General features: G+C 38.3%; 1 protein-coding gene across 5 annotated transcripts in view; it reads left to right on the top strand.

Annotated features, from left to right (window-relative positions):
• The first annotated feature begins 9,794 nt into the window (after positions 1 to 9,794).
• The window catches only part of ITPRID1 (ITPR interacting domain containing 1), a 121,403-nt gene continuing 113,152 nt past the window's right edge, over positions 9,795 to 18,045 (top strand). For all 5 annotated transcript variants that reach the window (XM_032304884.1, XM_032304882.1, XM_032304880.1 and 2 more), the window contains exon 1: positions 9,795 to 9,961. The gene's annotated coding sequence lies outside the window, so the exon portion shown is untranslated. The remainder of the gene's footprint in view (positions 9,962 to 18,045) is intronic.

Genomic DNA, 18,045 nt, shown 5'->3' with positions numbered 1-18,045 from the left:
AGTAAGAGATATTGGCAAACTCACAAAGACTTTAGAAACCCTTTCCTTTCTGAGGCTTTGTGGACCGTCTCTGCTTCAAGTGGGTGTGTGCGCCCCTTCTGCTATGCACACTGGAATACTCAGTAGTTTGGGTCATGGGCCACAAAGCAAGGCCTATGTGGAATACATCTTGCATCTTTTCATCCAGAATGGGGTCTCAAATGTTGGTGAGAGTATTTACTATTATGCAAAATTAAAGGTTATTATGAATTATGACAATAATAATATTCATATAATAATACTAGTAGTGGATACCATTTACTGATGATACACTATTTTCCAGGTGCTTTTATATAATGAATTCACTTAATCCTCATAAAATCACTACACAGGATGAAAACTAACATGGCCTGTGGCCCCTTTTCTGAGACTGAGACCTGGAACGACCCCAGATGATAGAGAAAGATAGCCCCGACCAACCTACACGAAACCCATGGAACTCCTGGACAACAGAAGGACCAGACACCATGGATGAGCCTCTAGGTAGAGAAGAGGATTTCACACGTGCTCTTTTTTTCTCCCTACTCTACACTGGGCAGATTACTGTTCACCCCACCACCTCAAAAAGACAAAAATCAGCAACCAGCCCAATTGAGGTGAGGGGACACCTGGTTGTGGTAGGGCTGGAAGCAGGCCGCAGGGCCACTAGCAACAGATGCATGACAGCTGGGCCAATCAGTAATTGAGCTTTTCCACCCTAATTACCACCTTCCTTGACCCAAGGTGTTGGTTAGATGATGACAAGTGAATGAGAGAACCGTTGAAAAGGAGCAGAGTCAGCACACAGGTACGAAGAGAGGTCAAATGACTCATCTGACCAAGAGGCCTTCCTTCACTCCCACCATTTAAACTCTTGTGGACATAAGGAAGCATCCAAGCTTTTACTCTTTGCCATAGCTTCATACCGCCCGTTGAATTGTGCACGATATCCAAAGGACTACAAATTCAGAGGGAAAGACATCAGGGTAGCTAAAGAGCAAGCAACATTAAAAGGAAGACAGCAGGGGCACCTGGATGGTTCTGTCTGTTAAGCATCCAGCTCTTGGTTTCGGCTCAGGCCATGATCTCATGGGTCATGAGATCAAGGCCCTATTGGGCTCCATGCTGAGTCGGAAGTCTGCCAAAGATTCTCTCCCTCTGCTCCTACCTTCACTCTCTCTCTAAAATAAATAAATAAATCTTCTTTTAAAAAATGTATGTCTGGGGGTGCCTGGATGGCTCAGTGGGTTAAAGCCTCTGCCTTCGGCTCAGGTCATGATCCCAGGGTCCTGGGATTGAGCCCTACATTGAGCTCTCTGCTCAAATAATAAATAAATGTCTTTCAAATAAATAAATAAAATCTTTAAAAAATGCATGTCTGTTCACCTAGCAATTACATTTCAACAAAATAAAAAATCCTTAAAAAAAAAGGAAGACAACAACTTGAACAGCATACACTGAATATAGGAATATTGATAGACCAGGGAAAAATGTCTACCTGTCTAGCAAGACATCTCCTTAAAATTATCACTGTTAACATCACCAATAATGGGACACATTGACTTCATTTGACTCTTGATACAGTGCACTGAGAGGAATACAGTACACAGAAACACTTCAGTGGTATTCATGCAAAAATGCATAACCTGAATCTAATTATGGGGAAATATTAGACAACCCAAACTGAGGGACATCCTGCAATTTAATGCTTTAAAATGTTGTTCCCACTATATTTAAAACACTTAGGTCTGTTCCAGATGAAAGCAGAATTAAGAGACATAATAACTGAATGCAACTCATCATCTAAAATTTTCTTTTGTTTTAAAGGACATTTGGGGAACAATTAGTGAATTCTCAGTAAGGGCTATAGGTTAGATAATAGTATTTTATCAATATGAATATCCTGAATTTGATCACTGTATTACCATATAGTGGTATGTATTAACACTGAAGTCTTTTGGGATAAGGAGGTATCATGTCCATAATTTTCTTTTAGGTGATTTAGACCTGTATATCTATAAACCTACCTTTATCTGTAGATTGATAGCTAAATAAAGATATCTAAACTCAAAGAGAGAGAGAACAACAAGTGTGACAAAATGTTAAGAATAAGGAATTTGGGGGAGGGTCCTGGTGGCTCAGTCAGTTGGGGCAATGAACTCTTGGCTTCGGCTCAGGTCATGATCTCAGGTTCATGTGAGATCAAGCCTTACTTCAGGCTCACCGCTCCATGGGGAATCTGAGTGAGGATTCTCTCCCTCTCCCTCTCCCTCTGCCTCTCCCCATGCTCTCTCTCTTTCTCTCTAATAAATAAATAAATCTTTTTAAAAAAGAATAAGGATAGGGAGTAAATGACCTGTATACATTCCTTGTACTGTTTTTATAAGTTTTCTCTAAGAAGGAAATTATGTTAAAATAAAAGGTTTAAAAATGGGATTTTCATACACATTTCCTATTCCTTTCTTTGCTTCAGATTTCTTTTCTGTGCTTATAACAACTGACATATATTTATTTGATTATTTTTTGCTCCCCCTGATATAATACAATTCATTGGGACATGTTTTGTCCCAGCCATATTTCCATCTTGCAGAATAGTACCTAGCACATATTAAGTGCCAAATTACAAATGAATGTGCAATAACTATTCAATGAATATTCTCACGGGGGATAGAGAAGGAGGTTAAGAAAATGAAGCCAGAGCAAGAATTCATAAAGAAGAGTTTTAAGGTATAAAATTTGTTACAGTTGTGGTGAAATTTAAGAACATGAAAGAAAAGAGAAAGTTCTGAAATCTTCTGAACAGAAAAAGATCATCTACAGAAGAATAATAATCTGAGAGATAGCAGATTTCAATCGCAACACTAGATACAAGTATACAATAAAATGTAATTTCAAAAGCTTTAAAGAAAAGATTCAGTCTAGAATTTTATATCCAGTTAAATTCTCACTTAACCTTGAACATTAAAAAAGATACTCTCAGGTCCCATGTTGGGCTCCATGCTCCTCAGGAAGCCTGCTTCTCCCTCTCCCTCTGCCTGCTGCTCCTCCTATTTGTGCTCTCTCTTTCTCTCTGTCAAATAAATAAATAAAAATATTTTTTTTTAAAAAAAGATATACTCAGGAATGTAAGGAATGTGAGAACTAATAGCTATACAAAGAGCTTGCAAAAGAGAAGCTCACACTACATACAATATTGCACAGAAAATTCACAAAAATTCAAGTACTAGTCATCAATTAATTTCATATCATTGGCATAATGGAAACTAAAATGTTTATAATTACTTAAAAGAATGGGGCACCTGGGTGGCTCAGTGAGTTAAAGCCTTCGGCTCTGGTCATGATCCCAGGGTCCTGGGATCGAGCCCCACATCGGGCTCTCTGCTCAGCAGGGAGCCTGCTTCCTCCTCTCTCTGCCTGCCTCTCTGCTTACTTGTGATCTCTTTCTGTCAAATAAATAAATAAAATCTTTTTAAAAAAAAAGAATATCTGTAATTTTAAATATATGATCAATAAGCCTGATAGGTTCAAAACAAGTGATCTAATATATAATTCAAGAAGGTAGATATAAAGCAAGAAAGTAAACCCTAGAATGAGGAAAGAAGAAATAATAAAGATTAGAGAAGAAATAAATGGAGTACAGAATAAAAGAGCAATACAGAAGATGAATAAAACCTTAACTTGGTTTCTTTTCAAAGATTTATAAACTAAAGGTATTTGGTAAGACTAATCAGAAAATTAAAAATGTTTATCTTCACATTAATTATTCTTGAATTTTTAAAAATTTAATTTAAAAATGCTTATCTGCAAAATATTTTAGAAATTTGAGAAATAACCATGGACAAAGTGGAAAGCTTTTGCAGTTTGATAGAATGACAGAGACAACTACAGGTGGCAACTTGAAAAGCTTGAGACAAATGCATATCAAGGAACATATAGAATACCAAAATTAAATACCACAAGAATAAATAGAAAACATGAATAAATCCCATTATCAAAGAAATGTTTAAAGACTTATACCTCCACTCTGCTTTTGCCAGCAGAAAATCCCAGGCCCAGATGACTTTTAAAAAGAGTTCTATCTATTTTTAAATAATGTTTTTGTTTTGTTTTGTTTTTTTAAAAGAAAAAAAGGTAATTAAATAATTCATGAGGCTAGTATATTTGTAATACCAAGGCTAGAGAAGAACAACAAATGGAAATTACGTGGACATTTCACTTAAAAACAGATTAAAAGTTCAAATTAGGTATTAGCTAATGAATACTTAATGTATTTCTAAGGTAATACATCATAATCAGTGAGGATTTATCTTAGGAAATTAATACCTAAAAGGAAGACTAACTCAGAGAAATTATTAGAAAACTAGAATTAGAAGACCATCACCTTAACTTGATAAAGACATCCAGGAAACATGCACAACAAAGAAATACAGACTTGATCCTCTTAATGTAGGAAATAACACAAGGATACACCCACTATCTCTACTACACTATTGTTTAAAATAGTGTTAGAAGTTCTGGCCAATGTGAGGAGAAAAAAAAATAATAATTAATGGAGGAAGAAAAAGAAAAAAAAGCTATGAAGATAGAAAGGGACAACATGGCTATTACTGTAAATTGCAGGATCATCTACACAGAAAGTGTAACAGAATTTTCAAAATATGGTAACAATAGAGTTCCAAAGATTGTCAGGTACAAACTTAGGTACTATATATCAATACCACTGTTGATAGGAATGCAAGCTGGTGCAGCCACTCTGGAAAACATCATGGAGCTTCCTCAAAAAGTTGAGAATAGAGCTACCCTATGACCCAGCATTTGCACTCCTGGGTATTTACCCCAAAGATGGAGATACAGTGATTTGAAGGGCCATGTGCACCCAAATGTTTATAGCAACAATGTCCACAATAGCCAACCTATGGAAAGAGCCTAGATGTCCATCAACAGATTAATGGATAAAGAAGATGTGATATATATATAGATATATATCTATATATATGTATATATGCATATGTATATATGCATACCATGCAGCCATCAAAAGAAATGAAATCTTGCCATTTGCAATGGCATGAATGAAACTAGAGGGTATTATACTGAATGAAATAAGTCAATCAGCGAAAGACAATTATCATATGATCTCTCTGATATGAGGAATTTGAGAAGCAGGCGGTGGGGGGTTGTGGGGTGTAGGGAAGGAAAAAATGAAACAAGATGGGACCAGAAGAAGACAAACCATAAGAGACTCTTAATCTCACAAAACAAAATGAGGGTTGCTGGGGGCTGGGGGAGGAGGGATAAGGTGGCTGGGCCAAGGGCATTGGGGAGGGTATATGCTATGGTGAATACTGTGAAATGTGTAAGTCTGATGATGGACAGACCTATACACCTGGGGAAAACAATACATTATATGTTATTAAAAAATAAATTTAAAAAATAAATTAGAAAATAAACAGTTATATCAATATCATTCTTCTATACTAGTTTATTAGCCAGGGTTCTTCAGAGAAACAGAGAACAGGATGTGTGAGATAGATAGATAGATAGATAGATACTATAAAATCTATCCATATAGACAGAGACAGGCAGAGAGACAGAGACAGAGAGAGACAAAGAGGGAGGCAGAGAGATAGAGAGACACATGCACCCAAAGATTTGATATAGTAAAGAAATGCTTCCACAAACAGGAAGAATAAGAAGTGGATTGACTGAAGATTGTTCAGTAGATGGTATTCAGGAAACTGGCTCATCATATGCATAAAAAATAAGTTTGGGCCCACACTTTATATTGAATATTAGCGTGAACTCCGGGGGTTTAAAAGACCTATGTATTAAAGGTAAAGCTATAAAATGAATGGGGGAGATGATAATTTATTTAATCATCTGATAGAGAAGTACTTCTTAAATAAGAACCCCAAAGCACAAACCAGAAGGCAAAAATTGGATTTGACAATATCAAAATTAAAGACCTCTGTTCAACGAACCGCTCTATAGATTATGTTAACATATGGGTGGCAGATTAGGAGAACATATTTGCAACCTCAAAAATCAACAAGGGATTAATCTAGAAAATACAAGGGACTCTTCTGAATCAACCAGAAACAAAAACGAACACAGTAGAAAAATAGGCAAAGGTTATGATGCTACAGTTCAAAGAAAAGGAAAGCCTGGAAAGATAAAAGTAGTGGAAGAGATTCTCAACTTTGTTAGTCAAAGTGTAACAAGGGAAGTAAAAATTAAAATAATGCGGACATACCCCTTTCTGTCCATCTAAGTGAAAATCAGATACCACCCAGAGTTAGCAAATGCTTAGGAAAGGAGATCACTTCCTGAACCCTGGTGGGAGTATGGACAAGGCAGCACCATTCTGGAGAGCAATGCGGCAGACCTGGGTCAAATAAGAAATGCATGAACCATCTAAGGTAGGCAATGGCCTGACCTGTAGAGATGAGAAGGAGCAGGAATGTCATAAGGAGAAAAGTAACCAAATCATTCAATTCTTCGATGGCATACAATTCCCTTTGTGGTCATAGGGTGGATCATGGATGCTGGTGTTAGCCATGCCCACCTTACAAAGAACAAAATAACAAAGAAGATAGCCCAAGACTCGGCCTCTCTGCTATGGTTTGGCCTTCACTCTACAAGGCTAGCTGATACCTCAAAACTCTGGAGGTATTCTGAGCTAAAAAGAGACCTGGGAGAGCTGTGATCATTCACAACACCATGATCTTTGATCGTAGGTGTATCATTTACCCAAAATACACAGTAAAATGTAAGGTTGACCATATCTGAGTTACCCTTCTCACTAATCCGTGACTCTATACTAAGCTCTGTGACTTTGCCTCACTGACTCTGATCCTGACCTCTGACTACAAAGTATATATCCCAGATAAACTCATAGACAACGTCATGAACACCTACCATGAGAGACATGAACATGAACGCTCAAAATTCCATGGCAGGCGTCGGGCTGTGCTGGAGCCCAGCTGAGATTTTATCAGTGGTGGAATGGATAAGTAAAATAAATAGATTTGAGTCTTATATGAAGAGTGGGAACCCCACAAGCGAAGAAGTAAAGGGAAGTTCTTCTTGATCTAGGAAGGAAGCAAAATCTACATGGGTGTGATGAGTGAGGAAAACAAAAAACAGAAATGACCTTCAGGTTGTTCCGATGAGTCCGATGCTGAGTAAGTGAGTGATGTGGTTGGATCGTGACTAGCTGCGAGGATAGACTGGAATAAGGACCTAAGGAGGCAAGAAGACCAGCAACGTGGCTGATACGATCCAGAAATGTGCAGTCTTGAACAGGTAGTACTGGTGGAGAGCGAGGAAAGGACAAATCTGAGAGGAGTTAAGGAAGAAGAATTGGCAGGACTTGGTTGTGATAGGAGTGAGGAAGAAGGGAAAAATCTAAAATAATGCCACATCTCTGGCTTGGAATTTGAGTCAATGATTATGTCATTAACTGAGATCAGAAGACAGGAAATACAGGGGAATACTTTCGGGGCTTAACAAATACAAACAAAAATAATTAAGTCATTGGCTCTGCTGTCCAGAATCTTCAAGTTCAGTGGGGAAGAAAGCCACAGAAACAAGTGATATTGTAGTAAAATTGCAAGGTACAGTAATAGCATCAGGGAAGGGAAATCAGCTGCCTTGGAGGGTGCATACTGACTGTAATTAAGAGCAGAGACTCTGGAGCCAAGCAAGTACTGGGGTTTGAATCCTAATTCCTCCTTTGAGAGTTTGTGTTCCCTAATTTTTCCATGTCTCAGGTTCCTCATCTGCAAAATGGGACTAACTATAGCACCTATAATGCAGGTCTGATGTGAGGTTTTAATTAAGACAGTGTTAGGAACACAAGCAGTGTTTAGACTGGTGAGTAACTTAATCTCAGGAAACAAACTGAGGGTTGCCGGCGGGGAGGGGGAAGGAAGGATAGGGTGGCTGGGTTATGGGCATTAGGGAGGGTATGTGCTATGGTAAGTGATATGAAATGTGTAAGCCTGACAATCCACAGACCTGTGAATTATACAAATAATACATTATGTGTATTGGGCAAATAATACATTATATGTTAATTTTTAAAAAATAAATAAATAAACTGAATAAGTGAGTAAGTCATGTCCTTGAGGCCATATGATATTGTGAAAATGAGAATTCAGATTCTGGAGGTAGAAGCATCCATTGTAGTCTGGAGTTCAGGTTATGTATCCTTGGACAAAGCAACCACATTTCTGAGTCTTAGCTTCTTACACGTTATATATACAAAGAAAAAAAAAAAAAAAACCTTTCCTGCCCTAGGTATCTAACAGGTCTTTAAAAACAAAGTAAAATAATGGATGCATTTAAATGAAGCTGTAAAACCAATACCAATGGAGCAAATTATAATCATTAATGCAATTTCACTAGGGGAAGGAACGCTAACAATAGAATGTACTTGCTGTTTTAAGGGTTTGCCAGTCTGTGGGAACAGGGAAATATCAAGGACGGAGATCTGACCTAGGGATAGAATTACCAATTCATTCCACCTTCCTTTCAGGGTTCTTATGACAATTAACTTGCCAAGTTTCAACCGCAAGACCATATGTTTACTAGATCACGTGGGGAAATGTGGTTTATTCTGATTATTTGTTTGCATTAACATTATTAGTGCAGTGCTTCATGTATTACATTGGCTCAAATTCAATCTGTCAGGAGGCTTCACAGCACATAAAGTGTAAAAATATTCTAAATGCAAGTGATTTTTAAAATAGGAGAATCCTAAGTTCACCTCCTCCCTCATGGACCTTGTTGGCAATCACCTTGGACCTCACACAGAGTGGGAGTCATGCTGATTACAGTCCTGACCCTTTCTGAAGTCTTGAAATTCCTTCTGAAATGTTAAAGGAGTATTCACATGTACTAATGGCAGCTTTAATATTTAATGGACTTTAATTATTCTAATTATTTGGAAGCTGGTATTCAGTGACCTAATTCAAGGTAGGTCGTTTGACCAACTAGACCACCCAATTTCTGATCACACAGAGTAACTAAATATACATCAAACTCCTCCCTTCAGTGCTTCCCCGTCGCAATTACAAATAATATGCTAAGTTCAGCCAGTAAAGTGAAGAGTCATTATAGTACCCAAATTCACAGTTGTTACTTTCTAAGTTGTAAATCAGCCCATGATTTATATGGGCTTCCTACTTCTTCAGCCTCATCTCTCCCCTTTGCTTCCACATACTTGGTTTCTGCCATACAGAAGACTTCGCAGTTCCTCAAATGTATCATCCTATTCAATAATTTATTACCTTTGTATACTGATCTCTTGGCTTTCAACATCTTTCCCACTACCCCCAAGCCTAGCTCAATCCTCATTCAGTAGGAGAACTCTTACTCATGCTTCAAAACCTATTGCAGACACTACTCCTTGGTGAATCCTTCCCAGATTCCCAGTTGATAATATGTCCCCTCTCCCATTGTGTCCTCAACATTTCTCCATGAGATTTACTGATTGTGACCCCTCCAAAGTCTGCAAGATCCTTGGGGAGAGGAAAGTGATTTGTTCTTCACTTCTTTCTCTAGTCCTGGGCCCGGCTTGAAGTAAAGCTCTCCAAATCTTGTGGTGCCCACACATACAGCAAGTCTCCTCTAATTCGGATCCTTTGTCTGAAGGAGCTCACTGTCTCATCCCCTTGTTTGGAATGTCTCCTGATACAAAAAGATCAGGGAACAGGTTTTTCCTTGGGACAAATGGGCGTGGATTATGAAAATATTATGCAAGATTAGTCAAATGCTGCACTGTTTCCTTTAGGAACTGTCCAGGTACACAACTGTCGGTCAGTTCAGGAGTGGATCTTTCGTTGCAGGTGAATGGGGGCCGGTGGAGGGGACTGTGACGATTGGCTTCCTTAGGGGATGGGCTTTGATTGCCCCCTGAGCTCTACGCCATCAGGCAGAGGTAAGACTGTTCGTCAAGAACTTCTCTTTGTGTCTTAGCAGCCTAAATACTCTTCCTGGTCACTACAGAAGGGACACGGAAAGTCTCCTTCTTCTTTCCCTCTTCCTATTTCTAAGTACTTTTTGTTTTTAAGTATTTATAAGTCTCTTTTGACTGTGACCAAGCTAACAGGCTTGGGTTGCACACAGGTGACATGGATGAGACTGCCTTTGTTAGAAATGAGTAGAACGATGAGAAATCCTGTCAGTGATACAGTGGCTGAGGAGTTCCCTGAGGAGACAAAAGGAGGAGAATGAAGTCTGAGTCTCTCTGTGGGTTGAGACACATCGCTGATGATCATAATCTAGAACTGTTGCTAGGAATTGACAAACACATGGTGTGGTCATGAGAGCTGGCTGACTCCAGGGGAGGGGAAGGGAGAGACAGGAGAGAGAGACAAGTAGAAAAGTCCAGGAGATAAGAACCCCCTGTAAGCACGATGCTCCATTTCTGGTTTCCAGATGGTGATATTTTTGTGTGAGGATGTCGTTCAGAACAATGTTCAGCACGCCCTAAGCAGAATGATGTTTTGATACCTGATCTTTAGCAGATATAAGTTGTTAATTAATGAAATATGCTAAGACTAATGAAATTGAATGTTCCAATATATTTATATATCAACATATGGAAACACAAAAACCTTTGTTTTATATATGTGTGTGTATCTGTCTGTCTTGCTGCATAATAAAAGTAACTATTTTCAGCAGATATTTTTTCAAAGTCAGCACAGGGCTCCCTTCCCGGGGTATTCTCACAGAAGTACCCCTAGTAATTGTTTATTCATGGTGGATAATACATTGCTAAATAAAACTTTCCTGGGCCACTCCCTCAACTCCTCTAAGATAAGAGATCAAGAAGTGAGGGGGTTGGGGAGAAAGGATTTTTTTTTTTTTTTTTGAAGGAAATAGCTCTAGGGCTGCATTTGCATTCCTTTTTGGTGCTTTTCCCCTGAAAAATACATGGAGTGATAAATGCAATGAGACGAACAATCTGCTTTCTGCGGCAACAGTAAAGAGAGCACTCGAGAGACACAAACTGCGATACGTCCAGGCAATGGACACCTACCTGGCCACTAACACATAAGTCAGATCTACACACTTGGCCATGGCATAACGTCCAGCAGGTGTATACAGATGAAACATCCTGGAGGCCAAAATTGGCAACACTTTTTATCATGATTACTTTACAAGATTGAGAAGATGGCAACATTTCCCCACTTGGTGTTATATATGTTGTGTTGTTCAAAAGGTTGGCAATGAGCCAAAGTGTTGCATTTCTTACATAAAAAAAAAATGACTGAAAGAGGGAATGTGAATGAGAGAATGAGAAGAGGGAAAGAAGGAGTCAGGGCACAGATCCCAAGAATGTGGTCGAGGAGTCCTCCCTTGCAGATGGGGCTGATTGTTTTCTATTTCGTGTTATAAAATGCCAAAGACATTGTGCTAAGAAAAAAAATAAGTGTGTGTGTGTGTGTGTGTATAAATAAAATCAATCCTTAATAAATTATGTTGCTAATAATATACTAGGCTCCTAATTAAACATTGAGTTTTTAACCAATTCAATATATTAATAAAAAGAGACATTGGGGAAGGACAGGAACACTTTGGGAACTTAGTTTAATTTTCTTTTCAAAAAATGGAAAAAGGAGCTGGACCCCCCAAACCATGGGGCATGCAGAACAACTTGAACAAGATACAGAGAATCACAGAGACACAGGGTGGGGCAAGGAGTGAAAAGGGTCATAAGATTAATAGTAAACTCCTTTTTATAGATATCATACTTTATAATGTGCATAATATTTCATCACCTTAGGGTCTTACTGGAACTTTAGGTACTTTTTCAAAGTTTTTTTTTTTTTTTGGTAGGTATTTATAGGTTCTAGAAAATAAGAATTAAAAATGTTTTCAGAGGCAGGATTTGAATAAGTCAAACTTTAGGCTTCATAGAAAAAGCCCACCCACATTATATGATCTTGTTTGTTTTCTGCTTGTTTCTGTTAAAGTCTATGAAGTTCAATTATGCCCCTTACTGTGTAATTTAAGACACCCTGGCTATCCTTCAAATCTCAAGAGAGAAATCTCAGGGATGGGGGAGGATGTAGTATAAGGATGACAGGAGTTGTGGTTGAGTCAGAGATAGCAAAGCTCGGAAAAAAGCAAGCCACCCACTCTAAGTGACAGAGATCGTAGAAGGTGGAGCCCAGATTTAAATCAAAGTGTGTCCCACCAAATCTATACTCTTAAGAAAAAAAAAAACAAATTCTGCCTGACATGAAAGTATCATTTGCTCACAAGGCTATAATTAGAGCTTCACGTATCCTTTTATACTTTCTAAAAGGGCAAGCTTTATGGAACCAACAAAGTGGTGACTTCTCTGGGACGAGATGTGACTGGTACCAAAGATGCCTGACTCAGAGGTTACAAGAAAATAGGGTTTCACATAAGAAATGTCCACTCCACTGGCTAGTAAAGGAAAGATGGATATATACTAGACAGAATCATGGCCCCCGTAGCAAAGATGTCAACACATTACCGTACGTATCAAAAAGGACTTCAGAGATATGATTTGGAGTCTTGAGATGGGAAGATTCTCTGGAATTATTTGGGTGGGCCCAGGGTGATCACAGGGTTCTTGTTCGAGAAGGGCAGGAGAGTCAGAGTTAGAGAGGAGATGTGATGACACAGGCAGAGGGTTCGTGTCAGAGAGCTCCAAAGATGCCACCCTGCTGGCTTTGAAGCTGGAGGGGCAGTCCTGAGCACGCAATGATGGGCAGCTTCTAGAAGCTGGGAAAGGCAAGGAAATGGGTTCTTCCCCAGGGCCCCCAGAATGGAATGCAGCCTTGCTAATGCCTTGAGTGACACCGATTTTAGACCTCTGACCTCCAAAATTGTAAGATGATAAATGTGTGTTGCCTTCAATCAAATTTGTAGTAATTTGTTGCAGCTCAATAGGAAACAAATACCACTGCCATGGACTTTTTTTGTGTACTAGTGGGTTCCAAGCAATCAGTGTCACTGAGGACAGGAATGGGATAGCTGGAGAATATTGCTGATCAAGACAGGGCAGAATCACTGAAGCTGGAAAAGCCTCAGAGTGTGACTTTTAGAGGTGTAGACAGTGAATGGTGCTTTTCCATCATTCTTCCTCAATCCTTGGGTACCGGGAAAAAGCAGCAGCATCTGAGTGACACACATAGAGCAATGCACTCACTTCATCACACAGGAGCTTCTCTGCACAGTGTAGAAAACTTAAAAAACATATTCAAAAAGATCTTACAAAATAATTATCCTCGTATTTAATCCTTTCGTATTTTAACCATTCCAGTTTGTTCAGGCATTTGTAAATTTTCAAAGACAAATTTAACTGCAGATAATAAATTATTTAAACCTTACAGAAAAAGGCTTTCTGAGCCCATTCCCACAGAGCCGACATTTCCTGAATCTCGATCTTCCATCACCTTCCAGAAGATGCAAAAGGAGAATGTGGGCAAGTCACATAATCTCCCTAGAGTTCCTGTTTTGTGAAATTATGCCCAATTCATTGAGATGGGAAACGAATCTTGAATCCTAGATCTGGAAGGAGCCCCAGAGATGGCAGTAGCCCACATTCTGCATTTTCATGTGAAGAAACTCAAGCAGTCACTTGTCCAAGACCTCACACAGCGCTGCCCTCCGCCTGTGCCCCCAAGGACATAGCATGCGTGCCAGGCTTCCTAAGGTGGTAGGAGTACGGATCCCCCCCCCCCAGAGAATTGTGTAATTTCGGAAGGAAGACAACAAATAATGTAAACATATAAAGCGGTTTCTCATAAATACAATGACAGAGGTAAGCACAGGGTGCTAGCTGAGTTTGGAAGAAGGACACACAGCCCCAACAGGCCCCACTCGCCATGGATACTCCTTGTTTTTCAAAATTAAAACTTCCATTAACTTCTCTTTAGTTGACAAAAATAATTGTTCCTTGGTAAATTGTTTTTCTTTTTCTTTTCTTTTTTTTTTTTAAGATTTTATTTATTTATTTGACACAGAGAGAGAGAGATCACAAGTAGGCAGAGAGGCAGGCTGAGAGAGAGGAGGAAGCAGGCTCCCTGCTGAGCAGAGAGCCCGATGCAGGGCTCTAACCCAGGACCCTGAGATCATGACCTGAGCTGAAGGCAGAGGCTTAACCCACTGAGCCAACCAGGCGCCCCTGTTTTTCTTTTCTTTCTTTTTTTTTTTTTTTTAAGATTTTATTTATTTATTTGAGAGAGAGAGAGAGAGAGAAAGAGAGAGCACAAGCAGGGTGAAAGACAGAGGGAAAAGCAGACTCCCCACAGAGCAGGGAGCCTCACGGGGGGAATGGATCCCGGGACTCTGGGATCTTGACCTGAGCTGAAGGCAGACACTTAACCAATGAAGCCACGTAGGCACCAGGTAAATTGTTTTTAAAATACTGTCACAATGAAATGAAGAAAATAAAGATGGTCCATAATCGGAATGATAGTGTCCAGAGATTATAGTGCTATTATATCTCTATGTAGATGTATGCATATACATATACATATAGATTTCCAGTCTCTCAATAGATGTATAATTTTAATGGATATATATATATATAATTTCCTGCTACTGGTTGTCACAACACACTCTCACAGATATCTTATTTAAAGTCACTAAATCTCAGCATTGGAGTGGATACACTAAAAGCCATCTAGGCCAATTTCCACATAAATAAAGCTTTTTATTTTTTAATAACTTGAGATATATAGAAAAATTGCAAAGGTAGTACAGAGAGTCTCCCAGATCTGTTTTCCCTATTATTAACACCTGAAATCGGTGTGGCACATTTGTTACAATCAATGAACCAATATTGATACATTATTGGTAGCAAAAGTCCATGGTTACATTCCCTTAGATTGTAACTGATACTCTTTTTTTTGGTCCACAATCCCATGAAGGATGTGACATTACATTTTGTTGTCACATTTTCTTGGGCTCCTCTTGACTGACAGTTCCTCAGACTTCCCTTGTTTTTGATGACTTTGGCATTTTTTTTTTTAAAGAATATTGACCAAGCATTTTGTAGACTATCCCTCAGCTGGAATTTCTCTGGGATTTGTCTCGTGATTAGAGTAGGGTTATGAGTGTGGCGGAGGAAGAACTCAGAGGTAAAGTAGCACTCTACTCATACTGGGTCAAGGCTACATAACAGTCGACATGATATTGCTGCCGATGTTGACCTTGATCACCCGGCACAGGTACTGTCTGCCTGGTGTCTCTACTGTAAAGTTACTCCCCAAACACACGTTATACTTTACCCTCTAAAAGAAAGTCACTATGCATAGCCCATTTCCAAGGAGTGGGAATTTAGAAGGTGGTGTATCGACCTAAACTATGGAATTCTTCTGCATGGGAGATTGGTCTCTTTTCCCACAATTATTTATTTATTCAATCACTCATTTATATCAGTGAGGACTCATGGCTAGTTATTTTAAACTTTTGGTCTTGATCTAAGGCTGTTTGATTCAGTGTGTGCTCAAATTGTACCAACTTTGGCCATTAGGAGGCTTTTTTTTTCCCAGATGGCTTTTGGATCTCCAACATTACACATTAGTGTGTGTGTGTGTGTGTGTGTGTGTGTGTGTGTGTAGCACTTCCTTACCTTCTAGCACTGTCAAGAGCTGTAAGTTCATGTTTTTTATTTCCTGCCCTAGACCTAGAATCAGTCAGCTCTCAAGGAGCACTGATTCCTTTTATTGAAGAATGGTATCAGAAACCAAGTTCTAGGTACTAGGCATGCTTATTAATGGTGGGGTATTTCGCTTCTAGGCCTTCTCAGCTGACAGAAGGAGGAAATATATATGTGTCTGTCGACCCTTGTATACAGACATACCTATATGTCCATATGTAACCATCTGTATCTACAGTAAGCTAATCATGAGTTAATTCTGATGTCCCCAAGTCTAATCCCTTACCACCTGGGTCACTGCGGCCTCTTCCCCTTGTTTACTTGTAAATTTCCACTCCAACTGTGAGAAATCTGGCTCCTGCCTTACATTTGTGTCTTTTCCCTTTTATTCTCAGCCTGGCTAGAGATTTATCCCTTTTATTAATCTTTTCAAAGAAATGGCTTTGGTTTCATTAATTTTTTTCTAGTATTTTCCTGTTCTCAACCTCATTGATTTTCACTGTCATTTTTATTATTTCTTTTCTTTTCTCCTGCTTGCTTTAAGCCTATGTTGCTCTTCTTTCCCTAGTTTTCTAAGGTAAAAGCTTAGTCTGTCCATTTTTTATCTTTATTTTCTCTAAAATAGGTACCCTAAATTCCGTTCTAAACACTGCTTTTATACTTTTGTGTTTTCGTTTTCATTTGGCTCAAAATATTTTAAAATTTATCTTGAGATTTCTTCTTTAATTCATGTTATGTTGCTTAGAATTCTGTTGTTTAATCTATTTTGAAATTTCCCAGGTTTTTTCTGTTTTTAATTTCTACTTTGATTCCATTGTGCATGAGAACATGTTTTGTGTGATTTCTAGTCTTGTAAACCTATAAAGTCTTGACATTTATCTCATCTTGTAACTGTATTATATAGCCCAGAATGTGGTCGATCTTGCTGAATGTTCCATGTGAGCTTGAGAAGAATGCATAATCTTCAGTAGTTGAATGCAGTTTTCTATAAATGCTATTTGGATCAAGTTGGTTAATAGTGTTGTTCAGGCTGTCAATACCCTTACTGATTTTCTGCCTGCTTTGTGTATCAGTTACTGAAAGAGGAGTGTTGAAGTCTCTAACTATGACAGTAAATTTGTCTATTCCTCTTTTAAGTGCTGTCAGTTTTCACATCATGTGTTTTGATGCTTTTGTATTAGGTGCATACACAAGATTGTTATGACTTCTAAAAGAATTTAAACCTTTATAATCATATAATGCTTGTCTTTATCCCTGATAATCTCCCTCGCTCTGAAGTCAGCTTTGTTGGAAATAAACATAGCTAATTCAGCTTTCTTTGATTAGTGTGGTATGTCTTTTTCCATCCCTTTTACTTTTAATTTATCTGAGTCTTTATATTTAAAGTACATTTCTTGTAGACAGTATATAATCAGGGCTTGTTTTTTTAATCCACTCTGACAGTATTTGTTTTTTAACTGGTGTATTTAGACCATTCACATTTAAAGAGATTATTGATTAGTATCTACTGTGTTTGTAATTGTTTTCTATTGGCTGTACTTGTTCCTTGTTTTTTTTTTTCTCCCTCTTTTTCTGCTTTCTTTGGTTTTATTGAGCATTTTATATGACTCTATAGTTCTTCTCTTAGCTTGACAGTTATATTTATTCTAAAATACTTTTCGTGATTTCCCTAGAGTTTACAATACACATTTTAATCTAAATTCACTTCAATTTTTTAAAGATTTATTTATTTATAAATTATAAATAATAAATAAATTTAAAATAATTTAATAAATTTTAAATAAATAAATTTTCTCTTCAGGAAAGATGGCACAGGGGAGAGGGGCAAAGGGAGACGAGAGAGAAACTGAAGCAGACTCTGTGCTGAGCCTGGAGCCTACATGGGGCATGATCTCACAGGAGATCAGGACCCTGAGATCATGGCATGAGCCCAAACCAGGAGTCTGATGCTTAACTGACTGTGCCACCCAGCCACCTCTAATCTAAATTCACTTTAAATAACACTAAACTACTTCCTTTGTCATATGGATACCTTCTGTATCTGTATGGAATAGTCCCAGTTCCTCCCTCCTATCCCATTTGTGATATTACTGTATTTATTTCACTTATCTGTATGTTATGATCACCCAATACATTGTTACTATTATTATTTCGAACAGTTATATTTTGGATCGACTAAGAGTATGAAAAACAAAACATTTTATTCCACCTTTATCTTTTGTTCTTCCGTGATTCTCTTTTCTTTTATAGATCCAAATTTGGGACCTAGATCATTTTCCTTCTACCAAAGACACTCTCTTAACATTTGTTTCAGGACAGTTCCACACGTGATGAATTTTCCCAATTTTTGTGTTCCTGAGAATGTTTTTACTTTCCCT

The sequence above is a fragment of the Mustela erminea genome, chromosome 11, assembly GCF_009829155.1.
Source record: "Mustela erminea isolate mMusErm1 chromosome 11, mMusErm1.Pri, whole genome shotgun sequence".
Lineage (NCBI taxonomy): Eukaryota > Metazoa > Chordata > Mammalia > Carnivora > Mustelidae > Mustela > Mustela erminea.
Note: the sequence above shows the minus strand (reverse complement) of the source record. Positions and strands in the feature narration are given on the sequence as shown.